The sequence below is a fragment of the Ictidomys tridecemlineatus genome, chromosome X, assembly GCF_052094955.1.
Source record: "Ictidomys tridecemlineatus isolate mIctTri1 chromosome X, mIctTri1.hap1, whole genome shotgun sequence".
Lineage (NCBI taxonomy): Eukaryota > Metazoa > Chordata > Mammalia > Rodentia > Sciuridae > Ictidomys > Ictidomys tridecemlineatus.
In genome coordinates, this window is record NC_135493.1 from 34,468,436 (window position 1) to 34,490,630 (window position 22,195).

Here is a 22,195-nt window from a genome sequence, read left to right on the forward strand (position 1 = left end):
CCTGTTTTTTTTTAAATATTCTATCATCTTGCTTCACTGTCACCTTCAGAGAGTGAATAGAAACATCATCTATAAAATCTATATGCTCCTTTTCCCCCTCAGCATGTGTGCCTACTCTGTAGCTCATCAGCAAAGTCAGGCAGATGCTGAAGCATATGTAGAGATCATTTTTTTTTTTTTTAATCTTCAGTCCTCAGTTCTTAGTTTCCCTTTTCATGTGCTGTGTGCTTTGTAACAATAGGAAAATGGCTTGGCGGGTTTGCTCTGCCTGGCTGTAGGATACTCATTTTACGTTTCATCAATGAATTTGCAAACCCTGATCATTTATATAAATGCTTCCACAAAGCTTTCATTTGAGAACAGTTTGCAGCCACTTTCCGAGAGTCCTGACCTTTCAAAGATAGTTTTTCCTGCTTTCCTCCATCATTTCTATTCTCTTTCTCCCTCCCAACAGACCAGGTCCTCTCTTGAAATTCCAAAATGCAGAACTTAATAGCATCCCCCACTGCTCACTCTACAGGTTCACCTGATAACACTACTCATTAAAATGTAAAACTATTTGAATATGCACATAAGGAAATCCCACTGCATTGAGCCTTCTCAACCCTGAAGGTCTTGTTTTTCTCCTGCAGCCCTCCAAGCTTTCAGTTGAGATAACACACTAATACCATCGCTTGCTTTTTTCCTTTCACATTTCCACGTCTCCCACTTGGGTGTCCAGAAAAGATTCATATCTTCAATTTCTAGTTCAACTGCAATCTTTTCTACAGAACCTAACCTTCCAACCCTGCCCTACACAGCCCGTGGCAAAGTTAATTACCAGTACCTTTACTTTAGCAAACCGTAGACTTTTTTTTTTTAAGAGAGAGAGAGAGAGAATTTTTTAATATTTATTTCTTAGTTCTCGGCGGACACAACATCTTTGTTGGTATGTGGTGCTGAGGACCGAACCCAGGCTGCACGCATGCCAGGCGAGCGCACCACATCCCCAGCCCCGTAGACTTGTTTTTGTATGATCCAGGAGTCAAGGACTTTACAGGTTTGCACAGTTGGAAAAAAAAAAATCAAAAGATTACTATTTCATGATTTGTGAAAATCTGAAAGCATTCAGATTTCAGTGTTCATAAAGTTTTATTGGAACACAGCCTCACCCATTCATTTATGTTGTCTGTGGCTGACTTCAAGCTACAAGGGCAGAGCTGAGTAGTAGCTTCCATACTGTTCACAACACCCCAAATATTTACTGACTGGCTCTTTACAAAAAGCGTTTGCTAATCCCTGCTCTATGACCTTGCTACTGCAAATGTAGTCTATGAACACCTGGGAGCTTGGTGGAAATGCAGAGTCTCAGACCCCTCCCAGGAACAACTAAATCAGAATTGGCAGTTTAACAGAATCTGCAGAAGATTCAGCCACAGTGTTACACTAGTCTAGCACTCATCATGCTCTCTTAAAATTGTTCGTCGATATTTTAGCAAATGAAAAATGAAAACATGACATGAGACACGTGTGGGTCATTACAAAATCGATAAGCACAATTCTGTGGATAAAAATAAAAAAAATACAATGTAAAATGAAACAATAGGAAAGCTTAGTTAATCAGGAGAAAATATGAATTATATCACTGTGCAATGTACTCATTTAATAGCATCACATTTTAATCATATTCATATATATTCAACATATATTACATATATTCATACTTTATGCATGTATATATATTCTATTTTCTGGTGTGAAAATATAAGCCTCATTAGCAATAATCCTTAATACTTTACAATTTATACCGTCAGAAATTCAAATTTGCTTAATTAAGTACAGCAGTGATATGATTTCATCATCTGATGTCTTAAAATGTGAATGTGAAACTCTTAGTACATGAAACAGGGCAAGAGAGACCTATTCAAAAATCCCTTTTCCACAATTCAAATGTGGTATTAGGCATTTATAAGTGGCTGCTTGTGTAGTTAACATTATATTTGAAATCATCATAATGGTTTTGCCGCTCTCATATTTATTGGTTGATAGCTCACATGTGTAACCCTATGTTGAGGTCTTAATCCCTTAAGGCTTAATTTTAAAAAAAAAATTTAATTGTGGATGGCCATAATATCTTTATTTATTTATATGTGGTGCTGAGGATCAAACCCAGTGCCTCACGCATGCAAGGCAGGTACTCTACCACTGAGCCCCAGACCGAGCTCAAGGCTTTATTTTTTTCACCAGGTTTCAATACTGGTTGCCACTGGGGAGAGAGTAGAAAAACATTCTCTATAATTGACCAGCCTCAGACTAATCAACTATAAAAGTTACCCAAATGATTTTTTTCTTCAGTCCTGGAAATTGAACCCGGGGTTTCCCTATCACTGAGCCTCATTCCCAGCCCTTTTTATTTTATTTTATTTTTTTAATTTTGAGATGGAGTCTTGCTAAATTGTGGAGGCTAACCCAGATTGCCATCATCCTGCCTCAGCCTCCTGAGTAGCTGGGATTTATAGTAGGCATGTGCAACAGCACCTTGAACAAATGACTTTTTAACAAATAATGAATACTTGTTCATTTTATTATTCAACCAGTGAATATTTATTGAATCATTGATATATGTGAGATACTGGGCTGGATGCTAAAAATACAACATTTAGTAAAAGCAAATACTGTCCTGATATCATGAAATTTACGTCTCAGAAAGAAGAATACAACACTAAATAAAAGTATAATTATCAACTGCTATAAGTGCAGGGGTGGAAAGTGAGCTGGTGTTATGCATGACAGTATATAACAGGATGCTAGTCTCAGGGGGTCAAGCAAGCAGGAGGCTATCCCTGTACTCTGAAGAAATGCCTTTTACCTAATGCTCTGAAGGCTTAATATGAGTTTACTGGTGACATAAGTGTTCCCAAAAGTAGGGAATTCAAGGTAGTATGCATGAAAGAAGGCATGATTTCCAACAAGAATCTTCCATCAAAGGGAGCGTGTTTTTCAAGGAACTGGAAGGGTACCAATGTAGTGGAAGAATTCATGATGGAGGTGAAAGGGTAAAATTTGACAAAGAGATAGACATGGGGTAGATCAGATTGCTTCTCGTAAACCATGATACAGATTTGGGTACATATCCTAAGAACAAAACAAACCAGGAGAATGGATTTGGGAGTGCAATTATGTCATTTGGAAAACTAGTTAGAAGTCAATTGCAGTACTCAGGCAAGAGATGATGGAAAGTCAAACTGATACAACAATTGTTGAAATGGAGTGAAGATGCTCAGGAGCTAAAACTGACAAGTGTTAGTGATAAATTTGGTTATGGAGGATAAGAGACATCAAGATGTTCAAGGATGACTCATAGTTCCTTGCTTAATTTAACTATCCAAATGATGGCATCATTTCCCGTGATGCTAAGAAACTTGCAATGCAATGAGACTATTTTTTATTTTCTTCATAATTAAAACTCTATGAAGGGGCTAGGGGTGTAGCTCAGTAGTCTAGCATGCATGTGGCACTGGGTCCCATTCCCAGCACTGCAAAAACAACAACAAATGAAAACCTATGAAATCAATAAGATTACTCAATGGAATAGTAATTGATTACAATAATTTTAATTGATGTATACTTTCAATGGATGTGCCACAAATATGATTTGATTTTTATATCTTACTAGTGTCTTTACCATGAGTAAAGACCCCTGGGTAAAGCACCCCAGGGTTAAATCCCCAGTACCAAACAAACAAGTTTATTAGTATCTGTAAAAATCTGTGTTGGGCTGGGGATATAGCACTGAGTCCTGGGTTTGAGTCCTAGCACTGACAAAAGAAAAAAAAAAAAAGATTGGTTTTGAGAGAGCCAAATGGAAAATTGTACCTAGATTTATGCAAGGAAATATTTCAGAAAGCAATTGTTAGGAATCGTATGTTATGTGTCTGGGCCATATGTTTATTTTGGTGTGGGGGAAGAATGATTTTTAAATAAGTTTTGGGACAGGAACATGATACAATATTCAAGTATTCTTTTCAACAGCACCCTTTCACCCTCATCATGAATACTAACACTACATTGGTCTACTTCCAGCTTCTTGAAAACACGTTCACTTCTATGCCACTAAAATATCTCCATTTTATTTAAAAGATATATACTGTTTTAAAATTGAAGTAATGTATGCCTAAGATGAATAAATATTTTAACAGTGAAATAAAAAATATTTGTTTGTCATGAACTCTTTGATCATGATATCCTCTTACATGGCATGCATTAATTTACTTGTACTTATTGAAGGTATACCTTTATTTTTACACTTAAGGGAATACATATGTTCTGAAAATGTATAATTTAAAAGTCCAAGCATATTTCTGAAAGATGTATGTTCAAAATCAGAAAACACATATATAAAATTATTATAGTGTTGTCACTAGTATGGATAGACTTTCAATTTTATTTTGAAACTGTTTGGCTACTTCCTTTACCACAACAAAGTTACTTTCACTTATTTTGCAGAATTTGAAATATTTTCAAATGTATGCATTTTAAATTCTGTTGTTAGCCTTGTTGGATTTTGGCACAGGTCACTTCAAGTAAAGATGTATATGTATATGTACAGTCTTTCAAGTTATCAGCTAGCTCAATTAGATTATTGAATATAAAATAATTACTTCTTTTTTCATGAATAATAATTTAAAAACTGTTCTTATGTAATTATACATATTTCTGAGGCAATAATCACTTCCTTAAGTGTTTGATAGTCTCATGTCTTTTTTAATTCAACTGGTTATTATAAAAGGCCAGTCAAAATTTTAGTTTATCACCCTACCACAGTGGTACATGCCTGTAATACCAGTGGTTCAAACCTGTAATCCCAGGGACTCAGGAGGCCGAGGCAGGAGGCCTGCATGTTTGAAGCCAGCCTTAGCAATGTAGTGAGGCCCTAAGCATCTTAGTGACACCTTGTTTCAAAATTTAAAAATAAAATAAAAAAGACTGGGGATGTAGCTCAGTGGTAAAGCACCCCAGGTTAAATCCCCAGTACCAAATAAACAAACAAATAAACCTTTTTTAGATTATTAATAAAAGTAAAAAACTATGCAGAATGTGGAACTGTTGTCTCAGGTTTTTCTGCTTTAAATGTATGTATTCATTTATTAACAGCATGCCTGATTGAATATCTCTATTCTGGAGGTGCTACTATTTTTATAATTATAAATTTAATAGTCATTATTAAATGGATTATTAAAAACATTTTATGTGCAAGACACTCTGTAAATTCCTGCAGGTGATAAAAATGTCTGTACTTCTACATAGTACAACCGATATTCCATTACTTAACACGGAATCCTGTGCTCCTTTCATAGGTTTTTGATTATATATTATTTAATTTAACCTAACAAAGAGTTGAAGAGAAAAATACATAGTAATTTTATGAAATATAGAAAATGAGAATATTTGTAAATAAAAAAATAACAATAAACTGCAAAGTGAAGTAATGGAACTATCTTTGTAGGTAATAACTGATTTGTTACAGTCTATTTATATTTTTATTAAAGTAATTTGGTAGTCAGGTGTAGTGGCACATGACTGTAATCTTAGTGATTTGGGAGGCTGAGGCAGGAGGACCCAAGTTCAAAGCCAACCTCAGAAATTTAGCAAGACTCTGTCTCAAAATAAAAAACAAAAAGGGCTGGGGATGTAGCTCAGTGGTAAAGTGCCCCTGGGTTCAATCCTCAGTACCAAAAAATAAATAAATAAAATAAAATAATAAAAAAAGTACTTTGGTTACCTAGAATAAATAACTCTGAAATACAGTACTCAGTTATACATCAGAGAACTCATATAGAAAAAAATTCTGTTAGTTGAGCTTGTATTTATTTGTAGCAACACAAGTCCCCATAATTGAAAGAAAATATTCTTGAATTATGGATATAGATTTCAAGAGAGTGAAAAGTATAAATCCTGCCATGATGGTGGAGAGCTGCTATGTGTACACTATTTCTTCGTTACATGAATCATTTTGTGAAAAATTTTAAATGCTGATATGTTTTTACAGAAAAAAAAATGTTTACCTTTAATACTTACTGATATTACAAACCTTATCCAGCTCAGGAGGAGCACAGTTGTCCAAATGATCATTTTTCACAGGAGACATTGAACATATTACCTAAATTGTTACCTTGATCACAATATAAATACAAATATATCTTACAGTAGCATATACCTATGTATATGCATAAGTAGGGCTTTAGGGAAGGTATTACTAAATTTGAAGGACAGTAGAGACAAACAAAGTCAACTGATTTTTTTTTTAATATTTGATTAGTTGTTGATGGCCCTTTATTTTTTTGTGGTGCTGAGAATTGAACCCAGTGCCTCACACATGCTAGGCAAGCACTCTACCACTGAGCCACAACCCCAGCCCCATTACTTTTTTTTTTTTTTTTTTTTTTAATTCACATCCATTGAATCATGTACAGCTTAAAGTAGCCACAGAAATCACCAGGGATCCACATTTTAAAAACTCAAAGGAGGGGCTGCTTAGAGCACATGAGTAGCAGCCCTGGGTTCAATCCCCACACCACAAAACAAAACAAAACAAAACCCTTCATAGAATATCAGATTGTGGATATTTACATATTATAACTAAAACTCTTATTATTCTTCTATACACAGTGAAAAATAATACATTTGATATTATTTACAATCCATAGCCAGTCTCTAATATGTTTCACAGGTATTTTTTATGTCACTATCATACCCTGACAAGGGCAGCCTTACAGAGATGTGAAGGAGACAAAAACCTTAAATACGTACATGAGGAGATTTTGGATGTATCTGTCCTCTGTATCCATCAAGGGGTTCAATTACTGAAGCTACATTTTAATGTTGAAATGTGTCTCCCTCTGGAGGAGATAGGCCTAGTCAAACATTGCCATTTTAGGAAAAAAATTGTGTATCAAATCTCTAACTGATAAGCTGGATAAGAACCAAATGTCAAAAGGTACGTGTACAAAGAGGGATACATAAGGCTTGGGAGAGAAGCAAAGAGCACTCATTATGAAGTTGTGGATATTTGGTACACGGAGGTGGAGAGACAAAGTGGTAAAGACAGTAGTGTTCAAAGGCAGATGCTAAAGATGAAGTTGGCTGACTTCACATTCTAGTAAGGCTGACCTTGGTCTTCACTCAGGACAGGGCTTACAAAGCCATGGATACAAGTGAGATGATTTTGTGTAAGCATTGTTTAAAACTTGAGAGTGTAAACTTACCTGCACTTCATGTTGACCTATTTCACCAATGCAGTGAAAACATCTGTAGGCACACTGGATCTTCATAAATTTACAATAAATTACCTGCTATGCACTCTCAATACAGCTGCTGGGGTGTTAAAAATTTTATACTATACACTTTTTGAATTTTCCCTGTGGATTCCCTTTTTGATTTTTTTCCCCCAAGGAAAGATGCTTAGAGCATCAAGAACTCCTCATACATATTCAAAAGGGAAGTGTTACCTTTTTCATCATTTTAAGTGGTGATTTGTTAAATAAGAAAGCAGGACAGTCTGATGTTGACCATTCTGACTATGGGTACATTTTGATGCACCTGTCTTTATGCAAAATCAGCTCTTTTCCCCTTTCTTTTAGTGTGTGATCATGTGTGTAACAGACACTCCTAACCCAATTCCATCCTTAACTTCTCTTAAATTTTGATACGTTTCCAAGTTCCATTTTATTTTATGTTTTTGTTGCTTAATTTCTTGACTATATATTGTTATATTAAAAGTGTACATTGAGGCCTGGGGTTGTGGCTCAGTGGTAGAGCACTTGCCTAGCATATGTGAGGCACTGTGTTTGATCCTCAATACCACATAAAAATAAATAAATAAAATAAAGGTGTTGTGTCCATCTACAGCTAAAAAAATTTTTAAAAATTATACATAACTATGTGAATAATCACAAATTTAATTAAGAAGTTCCTGCACAGTTTTTAAAATAAAGAATCCAATTTTGACCCACTTTACCTAACTTGTATATATTTATTCAATCAAATAATTATGCTATGGGGCTGGGGTTGTGGCTCAGTGGTAAAACGCTTCCCTAGCATCTGTGAGCTGCTAGGTTTAAGCCCCAGCACTGCATAAAAATAAATAAAACAAAGGTATTGTGTCAGTCTACTTTTTTAAAAAAATTTATTCTATAGAATGTGGAGTTGTCCATTCTCGACTTTTTAGCATTTATGACTGATAATCCTTTTTTTCCTTTTTTAAGGAACAAAGTTTATTGTTTCCTCTCCCTTTTATCCTGAGATTTTTAGTTTTATTCATCAAGATTTTTTTCTTTGTTTCTTTTTTTTTTCTTTCAGTGCTGGGGATCAAACCCAAGGCCTCATACTACACCCCAGCCCCCTTCCATCTATAATATTTTGAAGAGCTTTATTTTCTAAAATTTATCATAGGAAACCAATACTTGAATTTCCTACCCTACCCCTCATCATTGATATGACTTTGTCACTGAAGTAGAAAATGAAACATTCATATTTTGCCTTCACTATATATTCAGAATTTCTCTCAATTTATACAGTCTTATTTTATATTTATTTACTATAAATTTGGGGTGATGGTTAACCAACTTGGTCAGGGTGTCTATTGCACAGTATTTGTTAATTAAAATAAGCAGATTTTTTTAGGTTGCATCAAAATGTTATTTACCAATTAAATAATATTCTTCAGATATGGAAACCCTTAATGAGATATGTTGCAGTAGCTCAGGATCAGGACTAAGTTAGCAAAATAATAGGAATCCCCTATATGTAATAGTTGAATACTACTGCAAAAATAAAGAGTTCTGAAGCATGCTTATGGGTATACTTACAGTTATTTTTAAAGAATCATGCTCGTTGGCCTGTGCTCGCAGGTATTAGCTGATAACCCTAAAAAGCAAATGTTGAGAAAAATGCAATAAGAACACTGTAGGTAAGGTGTTGCTTTGGGTATTTATATTATTTTTATATATAAAACATGACTGAAAATAGTTGGGCTACTATCCATAAGTTCCCAAAGAAAGACAGTCTCACATATACAAAATTAAAAAAAAAAACCTGAAATATTGATACAGCAAATATGGTATGACTGTCCTTTTGCTAAAGAGATTAAATATCAATTAAGTATCCAGAATACATCAGCCAAATTTTAAATTATTCTGGGTGTTATGGCCCACACCAGTAATCCCAGTGACTCCAGAAGGAAGCTGAAGCAGGACAGCAAGTTTGAGGCCAGCGTCTGGCAACTTAAGGAGACCTAGTCTCAAAATAAAATAAAAAGGGCTAGGGATATTGCTCAGTGGTAAAGTATCCCCCGGGTTTAATCCCCAGTACTGAAAAAAGAAAAATAATTCTAAATCAAACAGAACATCAAAACATTATTTCAGATAAAACATTTTACAGAGGAGGTGTAGTTAAATGGTATTTCACCTATAGGTATTAAAGCTATATTAGACTCTGGAAGGGAAAATAACATTTGAAAATCACCATTTTACTATCAATTATTGTAACAGTATCAGTTGCCAGTATCTATTTAAAATGTAAACATAAGATTGAGATAAATATTAGCCAACCACATTTTTGTTGTCCGAAAAATAAATTTGATGTAGTAAAATTAATATTTAACATATTTAAGCATGAGAAGATTCCCAAAACATGCAAAACATGACCAAAATGTCTTAAAAATGAATTTTCTGAACTTCTAAAGCAAACAATTCTATTGGCTCAAGTAAAATGGAGTAATGTAAAGGCCATTGACATTGTGAGAAATACACAGGAAATGTCAATTATTATATTACTGGAGGATATTAAGATAATTTTATTGCTCACATACTTATTAATGTATTTGTATTTATTGAAAATTGATTTAAAATGTTTATATGATAAACTTTAAAACCAAAATTTAAATAATTTAATGTGACTTTCTCCTACCTCATCCAGGATAAAATGTACAATTACAAAAAAATATTATACTTTTCAATCCTTAAGACAGTAAAAAATAGTTCTGGCTTCAAATTAGTGAAAACAACTTAGCTAAAACTTTGCTGTTTAACCTAAATTTTATAAAATGCATTTGGTATCATAAATGTGCACCAGTATTTTCTTGCTGCTCCTGCCACTCCAAATAGTGCAAAAATTTATTGAAATGACTGTGTGAGAACAAATGGTCAACATTACGTCTCTATTTTCATAAAATGGTAAGGAGCCTATAGTAAATAAAAATAAAAATAATCTCCAGGGGTAACCGGATCTACCTAACATGTTTCAAGCAGCAGAGATTCAAAACAAAAACAAAATTACTAGTAACCTTGGTGCAATGAGACTCCATAGTTGGTGAAGTTTGGTGGCTAAGTTAGTAATTGGTACAATAAGAGTTACAGATGGCATTGCAATAAAGCCTGATATCATCTCAATAAACTGTAATGATCCACTCTACCTGTTGTAGCTCCCATTAATTTTACCTAACTATGCAAATACCCTTGGAGGGAATAAAATGGTCGTCGCCAGAAAACTGGTGCGAACGGAATTACGGCCCCCTAGTGGTCAATTGTGATTACCACAGTTAGAAGAATGTGATTATGATTGTATCTTTTGTCATTTAGGGTTTATGCGTGTCCCTCCACCCTTTGCAAGAGGATTAAGCATTCCTGCTTTTTTTTTTTTTAATTAAAAATCGTCCAATCTTGTAGTTTTGAAAAAAATTTCCCCCAAACTTACCAACCAAATATTTTCCCCATGTCTCTTTTTCAGGTATATTTCTAAAATCATACTTAATTTTTGAAAAACTGTGGAATGCCTTAAGTAAAACTAAATCTGTCTCTCCCTCCTGATATTGTTTATATTAATATTCTGAATCGGTCATGCAGTCTATTTCTCCTTTCAGCTAATTATATGTAAATTTAAGATGTCATTATTGATGTTCTGTCATTTTAAGTTTCTCACCACCTTACTGAACTATCATTTTAAAAATTCCTATAATGACTTTGATTTTTCTCCTTTGTAGACCAGTGGCTCTAGAAAAGAAAGAAAACTCTGATCACAACCTTATCCTATATGTCAATCCACACTATGTAATGCCCTGCTTTAAAAAAAAATAGTGCATATTTTTTTAATCTCACATGTGCAATCCTATTACCTTTGACACTATTTATAATTGGTTTGTAAAGTGACATTAAGGGTAAGTTTATAATTACTTAAGACAGATTCAACCCTACTTTTCTTAAAAAATATATATATTGCTATTTTGCTTCCAGCCTACCCTGGGGGGGGGGGGCGGGATATAAAACAGTAGTTTCAAAAAGCACAATTATAAATTGAAACTACTGAGAACCCAGTGAAAATTTAATAATGGATAGGTTTGCTACTTTATTTCTCCTTCAATTGAAATAGGGGAAAAGGCAGCTTTTGAAGTGGGAAGTCTATCAAAGAAATGTCTATCATTTTTTTTTTTAAATAACCTTTATTTCAATTTATGTGCTGCTGAGGTTTGAACCCAATACCTTATACGTGCTAGGAGAGTGCTCTACCACTGAGCTACAACCCCAGCTCCAGAAATGCCTATCTTACTGTTGCTGAGTCATCATTAAAATGCTGGTATTCAATCCTGAGCAGGATGAGGAAATGCTAACATTACGAAAGAGCTTAATATACTTCTTTGGATATTCATGGATAGGCACACTCACTTAAAAAGAAGGGGCCTTCTTGTGTTCAGGATTATTCAGGATTAAAACTGGATCACAGATGGATAGGGTGTGGAACAATGCAGGGTATGGTGGTAACTTTGCCTACTTTGGGTTTTTAAGAAGCTATTTTAGTGGAGTACAATTTAAATATAAATCAATAAACACATTTTAAATGTAGAGTTGGGTCAGTTTTGATAGATGTTTGTACTCACTCCAATGAAGACATAACACATTTCCATTCTCCTGCTCCTTGAACCCCAAAAGCCTTTCAGACCTCTATCACCATTATTTTTGCCAGTTTTAGAAGTTCATTGAAATGGGACCATAAGGTAGGCTCATTTCCTTCTTTATTTATTCCAGACATTTGTGTTTTCTTTAACTGAATATTACTTGTAGATTTTATTAGGCGCATATATCCCCCTGCCTTATTGTGACGATCTCTTTCTTTTTTCTTATTTTTTCCCCTGTGTGTGTGGCCTTGTACTGCTAGGCAAGCACACTCTACTATTGAGCCACATCCCTAGCCCCTTGTGTTGATTTATTAACTTAAATTGTCTTAACTTTCTTTTCAAGTTACCATTTCTTCTTAAAACCTCAACTTTTGTGTAACATCCTGCTCTTTAAACTTACTCTGTCCTGTGTCATGTCAAAAGAGCAATAAAGTGGATTATCAGTGATACTTCTGATTATCTGGTCATTGGAACAGAAGTTCAAGGAAACCTGACAAACCAAAGAAGCAATTACAAAACACAAAATCATTGGAGAAAGTTTTCAAATACAAAATGGTGCTTTATGCATCACCTCCTTATATTTAGGACTATACAGATAACAGACACATTATTCTGCTGTGTATAGAGTACATACATTTAAGCCAAAAAACGATTAAAATCTGTATTTTGATGTTATTAATAAGATCTATTTATATTATTAGATATGAGATTATTTTTATGGGGAAGATATTAAATAAAACATACCACATTTTAGGTAGAAGGCCCAAGTTTTCATATTCAGATTTTGCATATTTTTAAAATTAGTGATGGCAGCTAAAATGTACATCAATTCAAAGTTCCTGGTAATGTGTTATATTACTATACTACTATGGCATAAGAATAATGCAAAGCCCAACAGAATCACAGGCAATTTTATTTCATAAGAATCCCCTAAGCAGGTGTAATTTTTAAAAAGTGTCTTCCTCATTACAGATTTAGAAAAGAAACAGGTGGCAGGCTCCAATCAACTGATTTTTATGGTATTCGATGGATGGCAAATAGCATGTATACAAAAAGATTTCTGGGGCAGATGCCTGCTCTCTGGAATAGGTAATTGTGTTGGGGAAATCTTCATCAGGAAAAATGGAAACAAATAAAATAATCATACTGGAAATTGAACTTTCCTGAGTCTGAAACTTAGGTTTTCCTAACCAATTTATTTTGAGCAGGAGGATGACTTCCTTTTTATTGATTCTGCTGTACTAAAATAAAGTTGAATAACAAAAGATGATAGAAGCTCATTTTATTACTTTCAGAAATGTGTAAAAATTAAGGATTTAGCCAGATAGATCAAAACCCTATTGCTCCAACCTGACCATAGATTTTCTTTTATTTGCCAGCCCTTAATATAAAGCTGCCTCTCTGATGTCCTAATAAAGCACTTCTGTTAAAAGTTTGCAGGTTCTTAAAATAAACTACAGAGACAGAGAGTTGTGGGTTGCCTAGATCTGGGTGTGGAAAAAGTACTGGGAGTCATTGCTAATGGTTATAGATAGGGTTTCTTTTGGGTGGGAGGTTATGAAAATGTTCTATATTGTGACGATGGTTGTACAATTCTGTGAGTACACTCAAAATCACCGGATCATACACATTAAAATGTGTGAATTGTATAGTATGTGAATTCTATCTCAATAAAACTGCTACAAAAGTCATTTGGGGTTGAATCTATGACTTCAAATGAAAAAACAGATCTTAATTTTTTTGGTGGGTGGGTGGGTACTGGGGATTGAACTCAGGGGAGCTTGGCCACTGAACCACATCCCCAGCCCTGTTTTGTATTTTATTTAGAGACAAGGTGGCACTGAGTTGCTTAGCGCCTCACTAAATTGCTGAGGCTGGCTCTGAATTTGAGATCCTCCTGCCTCAGCCTCCCCAAAAGGTCTTATTTTTTAGAGCTGGGCATATGCCTGTAATCATTGACTTGGGAGGCTGAGGCAAGAGGATCACAAGTTCAAGGCTGGCCTCAGCAATTTAGTGAAGCCCTGTCTCAAAATAGAAAATAAAAAGGGCTGGGACTATAGCTCAGTGGTAAAGTACCCCTAGGTTCAGTCTCAGGTATAAAAAATAAATAATTAAAAAATTGAAAGACAAACTGATTGTATTGCTATAAAATACATAGGAAATACATTGATTTCACATAATTAAAGTGTGAACATTTCAGAAATCTAATATTCATGAAAGGATGGATTTTAAGAAAATCCTAATACCTGATGCTCTACATGTATATACAAATTGTACCAACAAGTATAATGACATGGAAGCTGGAGCAGGACATTAAAAAGAAAAGCTCAAGTTATGTTGAATAAAGAAAACTGAATTATTATGAAATCTTTTTTTTTAATTCAATACATTTAAAGGTCAATTTTTATCTTGCTTTTTTTCTCACACTAGCAAATACATACTGTTCATGTACAATTCAAACGATGAAAACTTTTTTTGTTTAGGATAACTTTTCAATCACTGATCTTAATCCTGAACCATATGTTCCAGTGATTTCTCTGGTGAGATAGATGTCAGGTTGATAAACAGCTAGTAAATGGTCAAACTGAAGAAACTCCATACTATCTTTGTCATGGGTAAAAATTATATTTGACGCTTTGTTTTAACTTCTGTTTATGGTTGATAATAATTAAAGGTTATTTTAGAGGGTTCTATAATTTCTTATGCAAGCCTCTCCCTCTCAACTCTCCTTTTATTTAAATTGTACTGACATACATACAACTAGTGATTTCCGTTTATTTATTTATTGGTAATGGGGATTCAACTCAGGGGCACTCCACCACTGAGCCACATCCTGACCCTATTACTTATTTTATTTAGAGATAAGATCTCACTGAGTTGCATAGTGACTCACTATTACTGAGGCTAGCTTGGAACTCGAGATCCTCCTGCCTCAGTCTCTCAAGCCACTGGGATTATAGCCATGTGTTACTGCACTGGGCTATGATTTCCATTTTTAAAAAGTTAAAGCTAATGAATTCAGAACTGAGTGAAAAAAGTAGTGACAGTTTCTGAATAATCTATAAGCTTTTGCTCTAAATAGTATATGAAAATAAATTCTTAAAGTACTCTTAGATACCAGGTGGAGTTGTTTGATATTCATTATTTTTATGAAAAATCATTGAATTTTTATATTTACTCAATTTAAAATGATAATTTTCAGTCTAAAAATCATAAGAAAAATTCAGTGCAAAATATATCATTACTGTGAAGTTAAATAGCAGAAGAAAACATTTTAAAATTTAGAAAAATACATAAAATGGAGCTTTTAAATTTGACTTTAATATGCTTTGCATTTAAAATGCAAGTGCCATGCTTAGATTAGAACTTGTTAAATTATGAAAATATATGACTATTATACATGAAACTAGATTAAAATAGAATTATTTATTATGTTACAACAAATAAAGGTAGAGGAATTTCACAGAATATGCAGTCAAAATATTTCCAGTTATAGCTGTTTTTTTCTTTCCTAGTAAATGTGATTTTGGGGAACTCAAGGTGAATCTCTCTGGCCTTTTAAAAATATTATGATTCATTTCTTCCATTTTCCTGTTTCATTGCCAATTATTATATGACATTTTGCACATTTTCCATTATTATTTATACTAGTAAATAGCTATTGACTCACTTTTATAAATGAACTAAGATCTTTGAAAATATACTTATTTTTGACGTGTAGAGCAGATATATGCTTCGTCTTCCATTTAGTACTTTGACAACAATGTCAAGGATTAAGTAAATGTTATAGTAAGAGTGTGTTTTGTTCATGACTCTTTGCTATATTTTTGAAACTTAAGGCTATTAATCAGAGTGACATGAAAAAAGCACACACTACCCTTATAGTCAGACAGAACTTTATTTGAATCCTGGCTCAGCTCCTTAGCTACTATGTGTTTGGACATGCAATTTAACCTCTGTCTCCATTTCCTATTTCTAACATTTGTAAGAATTACATGAAATTATAGATTTACTCTGCCAAATGAAGTCTAGGGTATAGTAGGGGCTCAATATCTGTTAATTCCTTTCCCTTTTCTTCTTGTTTTTATTAGAAGCACCCATGTGTTCTTGCCTGAACCTCTTCTTACCTCTGAGATCCTGCCCTGTAGCTACTAGGTCAAACAGTAAACACAAAAAACAATTTCAGTAATACTACAATTTAAAAGTTAGAACATAAGGTCAAATAAACAAACTTTAAACCACTGATCAAAACATATTTTGAGGATGATCTCGAACTATGTATTTTTTTTTCAGACCTATTTCTTCTTGTGCACACCTAAATTAAAGTGAATTATTTAGAATTTTATTGGGAGAAAGGTGAATGTTCCAATTTAGTTTCAAACCAATCTGGTATGTGCAAGGCACACATGCAAATGAATAATGGAAGAAGAGTCACAGAAATGAACAGATTTCATTCTGTAAAAATGCACCTTTCTTTTTTACCTTTGAGATCATCCCATTGAGCTCATTTGATGGTTGGTGTTATGATTTCATCTTTCATATACTCTGTGAACTACATGTCCTTAAAAGTACATGAAGGTCACTGGTTTGTTTCCTTATAAAAATGACATAATGGATTAAAGCTGGAATTCTGTAGCTAGTGACTCATGCTTGCACTTGTACATTTTAAGAGATGTAATTTATAGAAAGGAAGCATCCAGCCTTGAGCTGTTTCAGACTTCAGTTGCTCAAACAAATTAGGAAATAAAAGCTAACATAAATAAGTGCACACAGACTGTCAGCTGGTCAGTCATCTAATTTAAACCTCGAAAATACTTTTTTCTTTTTTTGCCTTTTATTTGTTTTACCTTTGTGAATACACGCATACACCATATATATCTGCTACCTATATGGCAGTAAGGATAAAAGTCATAAAATGAAAGTACTCACACACATGTACTTTCTAATTTTCAAAGCCAAGAATGCAAATGTGCTTTCTGTTTATTCTGAATTTATTAAGCATGACATGATACTCAAGGGCAGTCAAAATTTTAAAAGCTTTCATTTAATATGCCACATAGCCTTCAAGAGGCAGTGGACCATGGAGGAAAAGAACCTGATTTTGGAGTGAGATTTGGGTTCTTTCTGTAGCTTTACTAATACTTGGTTGCATGACCAGAAGTGAGTCAGAGGCCCTCTCTAAACTTTAATTTAGTTTTCTTCTAAACATAAGTAATATTAAGTGGATCAATACTTTAGTTGTATTACTTTATTTTATTTATATTTATAGTACTTTTATATTTCAGTTATATGACTTTATTAGACTACTCAGTACTTAATGTGTTATTGCTTTCATAACATTATCAGTGCATTTATGAATCAAAGAACTTTACTAATATTCCTAAAATAATCTAATAAAAACAAGTGGCTTTTTTGGTATTGGGAATTAACAGTCACATGATATTCAGGTAATTGATTTTATAAGGGAGTCTAACCTACAGCTCACTTTTTACTTGCCTGTAGCAGAAATCAAGGTATAATTCAGGTATCTAAGGGCTTGCTAATAAAGAATTCACATGACTCCTGCCTATAGCAAATTTTACTATTTCTGTTTACATTGCTCAAGGAACCTAATTCATTGCTGGACAGACAGAAGGTGATCAATTCCTGGTAGCTGATATTTTAAAATATAGTTATGAGCAGAATAATAGGATAGAGCACAAATGAGTCCAGACTCATGGAGATATGTTTTTCTTTTTTCTTTCTTTCTTTCTTTTTTTTTTTTTTTTAACAAAAGTCTTTTCCATATGAGAATCTCTGTCATTAAAAAAAAAAAGATTTGGTCACTCCATATTTATAGGTGTTAGTGAAAATTGCACCTGAGAGAGTTGATTCAAATTGATATTCCTTCTTTGGGCTCTGGAACAGAAGCAGTATTTTCATTTCATTCAATGTCTTTTTTTTTTAACCTGCTCTACTCCTTGAATTTTCTCTAAATTATAGTGACTCTTTTCTTTCAATTTTTTTTTTTTTTTTTATGTAGAGCTCATAAACTGAATCTTGAGGTACTAACCAGATTCCAGACCACTGAATGTCAGAACTACGTATTGTTTCCTCTTCTGGAAGGTTCTGAAGTGCCCAGTCAAATAAATATCTTGCACAGAGCAGAACCTTAACAGACATTGATTGTAATAATTCATAAAGTTAGGGAAAACACTGTTCATTTTGAAAATTCTGAGACAAATGCAATCCTTAAACATTTCCCAAAGCTTTAAGTAATCAATGCTTTATCTTTGGACCTCAGTTCTCTTCTCTCCATAACCTTCTCTTCCTTGTAAAGGTTTGAAATTCATCTATATCAACATGGCTTGAATCGCTCCAAATTCTTTTACCATCACAGAGGACCTATCTCCAAAGATGAAATATCATATTTTCAGCTATCTAAAGAACATCCAATGTTGTATATCTCACCATTACCTTAAATATGGCTAAATCAAAGGTCATTCTCCTACCCCAACTAACTAGTTCTTTTTTTTTAAAAGGAAATATTTTATTACAGTAATGATATGGGCAAACTAACTGCCACGATATTTTATCTTATTTTATTTTAGAGAGAGAGAATTTTTTTTAATATTTATTTTTTTAGTATTCGGCGGACACAACATCTTTGTTTGTATGTGGTGCTGAGGATCGAATCCAGGCCGCATGCATGCCAAGCGAGCGAGCTACCGCTTGAGCCACATCTCCAGCCCCACTAGTTCTTAATTTATCTTTTCTCACACTGTGAACTTGAAAGTCCTACAGCTTTTTGCAATGCTGCCCTTCTTCTGTGTCAATCTAAATCATACTTGTCCTCAGGCTCCAGATCAGTTTCTATCTATTCCAAAAAATATCCCTTTAATTGTTTCTCTTTCTTCATTTGTATATGGCACATAATTTAGTACATTATATAATGTCTGGAATTTTAAAAAACTATTTATTTATCTATTTATTGTGGTGCTGGGAATTGAACCCAGGGCCTTGTGCATGCAAGACAAGCACTCTACCAAGTGAGCTATGTCCCAGCCCCTATAATGACTGGATTTTCGCAGCGTGTCAATATACCTTATCTTCACAAATAAAATACAAGCTTCTCAGTGATAGGAATCATACTATACAGGAAATGCTTATTAAATCCTGGCTTGACAGTTCTGTTACTCTAAGAACAAATGCTATCTTCTCTGCCATGCTTTTACAATGTGAGGTATAATTAAACCTCAAACTATTTATTCAATGATGATGATGATGATGATGATAGAAATCTATATGACTACTCAGACAGATCAAGAGTAGGCTTGAGTGCTATGGGTTAAGATCTGGCTACAGACAATGTTTGAATAATTCCTTTGAAATTATTTTCTACCAACACAAATGGTACAGCTTTAAATACGTTAAAAATGGAGATAAAGACTCTAGATATTATTTTCAGGGAAAGTAATTAGAAATCAAAAGGGAACTCTGATAGGAGTTATGAACAAGCTGTAAATGACCTTTCCTTTTCTCCTTTCTATAATCTGGGGTCACCCCCCAAAGGCTCAAAGGAGTTCTGATTATAAAATCAGGAAATCGAATACTCATAAGACAGGTTCCAAGGCTGGGACAAAAAAGATCATATGAAATGTAATTGAAGGCTGCTAGATGGATATTTTCTGAGGCTTTTATAAAATAATAGCTGATATACTCAATTAAATATGAGTACATTAAAAGAATAAGACAATTTCTAATCAAGAAGCTCAATCATAAAGTAAGATTTGACAGCACTAACACTCACAAGATATTAATGAATTTTTATTTCAAATTAGTCACTGAAAGTTGACTTCAGGATAAAATAATTTAATATTTTATCAGTTTTTTTTGGGGGGGGGCAGTTACCAGGGATTGAAGTCAGGGGCACTCGACCACTGAGCCACATTCCCGGTCCTATTTTGTATTTTATTTAGAGACAGGGTCTCACTGAGTTGCTTAGTGCCTCACTGTTGCTGAGGCTGGCTTTGAATTTGGGATCCTCCTGTCTCAGCCTCCTGAGCCACTGGGATTACAGGTGTTCGCTACTGCACTTGGCTTTAGCAGTTTTTTAAAGCAAAGAATAGGATCACTTTATGCCAGTTAGAGTTTCTCCTGAATAATAATAAAAAAAGTCTTTTTCAATTCTTGTATTTAATACAAAAATTGCTACTTTATCCACTCACACAATGTTATTTTAAAGGAAAGATATTGGAAAATATTTTGAAGCACGAATGTTACCCCCTGTTACCTGGGCTCTGGATATCATAGTAAATGTGAACAGAGGTAAGGCTAATAGTTATAAAAGGAGGGAGAAAAAAATCATAATAAGTTGAAGCACTCTTGGAAAATTTGAAGGGGAAGTCAAACCAGGCTTGACTGACTTTCAAAAAATCTTGTTCCACTAAAGTACAACTGGATAACTAGCCTTCCAGTTATTTTACATAGAGTGATTTGGATTTTTTTAAGGTTTTCACCAAAGTCGTAGGCTTATCAATTAGCCTATTTTTATTTAAGGCTTGATCATATGCAAATGAATATCTGCTCCTCTGTAGAAAAAGAAACATCTTTTTAAAAAATCATCTTAGAGTAATATTTCTGTCTCTCTCACAACCACATATATATCTACATGAAACTTTTTTTGTTTGTTCACAGTGCCCAGGATGGAAACCAGGGCCATGTTAGGCAAGCACTCTACCACTGAGCTAGACCTCCAATCATAATTTGTAAATTGTGTATTTATATATGAGCATCTAAAGTTCTTAGGAATTAAATATTCATGATATTAAGGGAGGAGAGAAGTACTGAAAATAGTATGGAATCTTTGTTTAAATCTGGCTATAAAATTAACTGTGTGACCATGGGTAAGATATTTCGTCTTTCTTACCCTTAGTTTTCTCATTTGTTTAGTCAGTGTAATAACATGGCCCTAATTAATTAAAAATCAATTGTAAATATGAGAAAGATATATGAAAATTCTAAACTCTAAAATATCTACAAATGTAAATTTCATTATGGTATAAAAAGTAGATATATTAATAAGGTTGTTCTGTGAGTTTATTAAATGTTTTCAGCCATACATGACTTTTGTTAGAAAACAAGATAAATGAGAAGGAAAAAAGGAGAAAAGAAAACATAAGAATAGGCTGTTAGACTGAAAAAATTTATAATAGGAAATAGCAAAAATTTAAGAAATATATAAAATTGGGCACAGTGGCATATACCTGTAATCCCAGTAGCTCGGGAGGCTGAGTCAGAAGGAAGGTAATTTTGAGGCCAGCCTCAGCAATTTAGCAAGGCCTTAAGCAACTTAATGAGACCCTATCTCAAAATTAAAAAGACTGGAGATGTAGCTCAGTGGTTAAGCACTCCTGGGTTAAATCCTCAGAACCAAAAAATAAATCAATAAAAAATAAAAATATAAAAAGTAGAAAACAGAGTTAAACTAAGATATAAAATAAACTTTAGGATGACTCTCAAAAATGTATCTATACAGGAAAATCAGAGAAAAACCAAGAAACTTGGAATTCTCTAAATGTTATATATATTTACTCTTCTTCCAGCGTCTATATTATAGGAATTAGCATAACAGAAAGTTTTATGACCCTGAATATAAAGGGTCATAAAAGACTAGAACTCAGGTCCTTTAACTCTAACTTTGCAGTATAAAAACCTTTTCCACAGTGCTTGTGAATTTTTATGTATTAATTATTCAGCAAATACATATTGAAATGATATATGCAAAGGGTAGTTGGGGGTTGTCTATGTGAATTTGTAATCTGATAGGAAAGATAACACTCAAATTAAAATGAGTGAGATGATGTATATAAAACCTTTAACACCATGCTGGGAAGATAGGAGGCACTAAAATTTGGAGTAAATTAAAACCAAAGAACATTAATAAACTACAACACAATGTGTTCAGTGCCAGGTAAATGGTGCAAGCAATATTTTCTTTAAAATTTGAAATAGAAATACTAGTTTTCTTATGTATGTGAGTATAATTAGATGATTTTTAAATACAGCTAGTCGATTTTTACCCTGCCCATATAAAATCATAACACATTTGAATTTTAAGCATTACTTTTTGGCTTTATAATTTCCACAATACCTTTTTTCCCTATTCACTCAAATAAAATGGTAATTTCCCTATGAATTAAGCACAAGAATTTGTAGCAGTTATTTTCCAATGTCTCCCATCATCTGAAGATCTTTACTCCATAACCCACCTTAGAGTCCCTTTATTTC

General features: G+C 33.6%; 1 protein-coding gene across 1 annotated transcript in view; it reads right to left on the reverse strand.

The window, feature by feature from the left end:
- Window positions 1-22,195, reverse strand: part of Htr2c (5-hydroxytryptamine receptor 2C) — a 226,476-nt gene that overhangs the window by 195,567 nt on the left and 8,714 nt on the right. Inside the window, exon 2 of the mRNA XM_005323336.4 lies at window positions 8,847-8,904. The gene's annotated coding sequence lies outside the window, so the exon portion shown is untranslated. The remainder of the gene's footprint in view (window positions 1-8,846; window positions 8,905-22,195) is intronic.